Source organism: Vigna radiata, chromosome 7, assembly GCF_000741045.1.
Source record: "Vigna radiata var. radiata cultivar VC1973A chromosome 7, Vradiata_ver6, whole genome shotgun sequence".
NCBI classification, from domain to species: domain Eukaryota; kingdom Viridiplantae; phylum Streptophyta; class Magnoliopsida; order Fabales; family Fabaceae; genus Vigna; species Vigna radiata.
Window position 1 is genome coordinate 48,623,536 of NC_028357.1, and position 3,671 is coordinate 48,627,206.

The following is a 3,671-nucleotide window of genomic DNA, read 5'->3' on the forward strand; positions in this document are numbered from 1 at the left end:
TTAAATTAAAATAAAAAATATAAAAATTGAATTAAATATGTTAAAAACGTGATACTATCCCATCATACTCACGTCACAAAAATATGATGATACATTGTAGATAGTATGCCCAACGTTAGCTCCACCTTGAGAAATACATTAAAAACAAACCAACACCAAGCGAAGCCATCTTAATACACCAAAATAATCCCTAAAATCAATCCTATCGCAATCTGAAACTACGAAAGGGGAAAAAGAAAAGAACTTGCAAGATATCTGACAACGAGCAACGATTTCAAAGTGTTGGGCCAAGACGTCGACGACCCACTGGCAACCTAGCACGCTAGAGACCTGGCTCAGCGAGCCAATGTAGGCGGTGGATGTGTCGGCGACGGCAGGCTTGGTGAAAGGAGACGTGACGGGCTTAGCGGAGCATACGACAAGGTGCATGAGAGAGGAGAGTGAAAGAGGGGACCTCCCCGGAGAAGAGGTTGTTGGAAAGGTCGAGGATTACCCTCTTGGTGTCACTGAAATCATTTTGAAAAGGTTAAAACCATTTAGGCGTCCCTATTTTCGTAAGGTATTCCCATTTTGGTCTCCTTCTTTTAAAACTTCTCAATTGGGTCCTTATAACTGGTAATTTCAAACAAATTAGTCCCTACCGTTAAAAATCGTTAACGGTGTTAATTTTCTGCTAAGGTGGTTCGATGATGTGTTAAATTAGATGATACGTGGCATGCCGTTGTTGACCAGCTTTGACCAGAGAGGCAGCGTCCAATGATATGTCGCCACGTGGCAACCCTCTTTCTCACCCAATTAGGGCTTTCTGATGTGCAGAGATGAGAAAGGCTTATGCTTCTGCGCCGTGAAGTGATTTTTGGTGATGAAGACTGGAATCTTGTGAGAACCTGGTGGCGCGATTGGACTTGGTTTTTTGGCCTTTTCTGGTTTCAAATTGCAGGTGGCTTTTCACGGTGGCTCTGTGGTGGTCTGATGTTGGTGAGCGATTTGCGTTGATGGTACGCGACGAAGAAGATAGGGGTTCGCTGTTTGAATTCGGCTTGGAGGAGATGAATGATGGTGCGTTGCAGATGAACTGGGTTCTTTGACCTTTTGATTTTGCAGGTGAATCTGATGATCGAGGCGAAATCGTGGTGGTGGCACGATTTCTTTGGAGATGCAAAGGGAGAGTCGCGACTTGCTTGTGCGAGGAAGACGGTGATGTGCATTGATGGAGGAGCGAGCGCCATGGCTGAGGCGTTACGGTGGTTGCTGCGGGACCTTGATGGCTGGTAATGGTGACGACATTGTGGTGGCTAGATTTGGGGTTCTCTTCTCTGCTTTTGGATTTCGCAGGTCTGGTGAGAATGATGGAGAGGCTGGCGGTTCGTTGCGGTGGAGATTGAGCGACACAACGACGATTTGCGATTGAGAAGACGTCCTCGCGTGGTGGCCTGTGATGGTCCGATGAGCTGCCATGGTCGCCGGATGAAGGCGCAAGGAAGATGGTCACGACGACGCTTTTCGCTGACGGCGGCTAGGGTTTGGGAGTTTAGGGTTTTTGTGAAGAAGATGATGACGTGTCCAAGGTGTGATGTGGCAAAATCTGGTTGGTTCACTGATTATTGCACATTTAAATAATTTAACACATCATCAAACACCTGTGCAGAAAATTAACACCGTTAACGATTTTTAACGGTAGGGACTAATTTGTTTGAAATTACCAGTTATAAGGACCCAATTGGAAAGTTTTAAAAGAAGGGGACCAAAATGGGAATACCTTACGAAAATAGGGATGCCTAAATGGTTTTAACCTTTTGAAAACGGTGTAGGGAGATTGATGACTTTCATTGATAAATGTTCCTTGAAGAGAGTTAAACCCACTTCTTATCCTCTTTTTCAAGCAATTTTTTCAGAAGCTCCATAATTTTCTTTCCTGACTTCCATAATTTCTTTTTCATTTTATTCTTTTTAAATTGTATAATTCGAAACTATTTTTGAAGAACAAAATGAATTTCAAATTATTCATTTTAAAAGAAAAAAATAATGAATTAGATAGTTTTCCGGAAGTTAAAAAAAAAAGCTAGGTTTTGATTTTCTGCTATTTTAAAGTGTGTGCATACATTAGGAGATGAAAAAAGTGGGTAGAAGATATAAGGATTTCGGTATAAATAATTTTACTTTTAGTCCAAAAATATTTTTTTATATACGAAACTAATATTTGTAAATTATCAAATCTAAGTTTATTATTATTTTTTGTTAAGAAATGCTAATTTCAGTTANGAAACTAATATTTGTAAATTATCAAATCTAAGTTTATTATTATTTTTTGTTAAGAAATGCTAATTTCAGTTAGAAAATCGATTAAAGATGGTTTTAAAGATAAAATATTTATTTTAATAATTCTTTTTCTTTTTATCAAAATGAAATAATGTTAAATTATATTAATAAATAACATTTAATTTAAAGTATAACTTTGATGTAAAGATTCTAATGTGATGATTATTAGAATATAAGGTATTAAAGTTATTGGGATTATTTTAGAGTTATTAAAATTAATCCATCTCTTCTCACTCCAAAAGGGCATTTTGGTATTTTACTAAAATTAATTAAAATATCATTAAAAGAGGAAAAATTTTGACTAATGTTGACATAAGTTAAGTTTCTGAAAGAAAAGAGAGAACCTAACATTCTCACAAAAGCAAGAAGGAAACTCTAACTTTCACAGAGAAAAAACTTGGCATAAGAGGAGGGAGAATATTGACAAGAAGAAAATTGACAGGAAGAAGTGAACAACGGATCCAGGTAAGTTCTCTTTTATATGAGAATAATGAATATCATAAAAATTCAAGATCCTATTCAATTCAAAAATTAAAGGATTGCTTACAAATCACATTAGACATCATTATAAATCTTACAATCTCACTTATACTAACATTATAAATTTTACAATCTCACTTATACTAACATCTATTAATCATCATTATGAAAATTTGTTTTTTAAGAAAAAAACAAAACAGGAGGAATTACATTAAACCATGATAAAAATTATACTTCATGAAATATAAACAAATTTATGAAAAAAAAATATTAAGTTTTTTATTAAAATGTGATTAGTTATTTGAATCATATTCAAGCTAATTAAATAGAATATCTGAAAGTCTCTTCAAAGTATATTCCAAAACATGAATGACTCTCATAAACTTAGCATAAATAGAATGCACCCTACGATAACATTTTACTGCACCCTCTAGAGGACCTAATTTCATCATCTCCATCATCTTTCATGTTCTTCATCTTCTCTTCTTCTATTTTTATGTTATTTCTACATTTCATGGAGTATTAAGTTTCTAGGATTGATATTTCTTAAATGGATTATGAGGTTAGATGAATAAATTTATTTATTCTTTTGATTCTCGTTGTGATTCATTTTTAACTATCTCTACATAAGTGAACTAAAATAGTTGTTAGTTTAACTTAATGAAGTTAAACGATCTAGTCAGTTGAATTAGTGTTAAACTAGGAGTTGTGAAACTCATCAAACCAGTTGTGTTAGTTTGTAAAATCAGGAGTGGTCAAACTTGTTTGTAATCTTTTAGGGTGTGTTCTTTTGGATGGATTTGAGGGATATGATTTGGGGAAGATGATTTGAATGGATTTGAGGGATATGATTTGGGGAAGATGATTTGAAT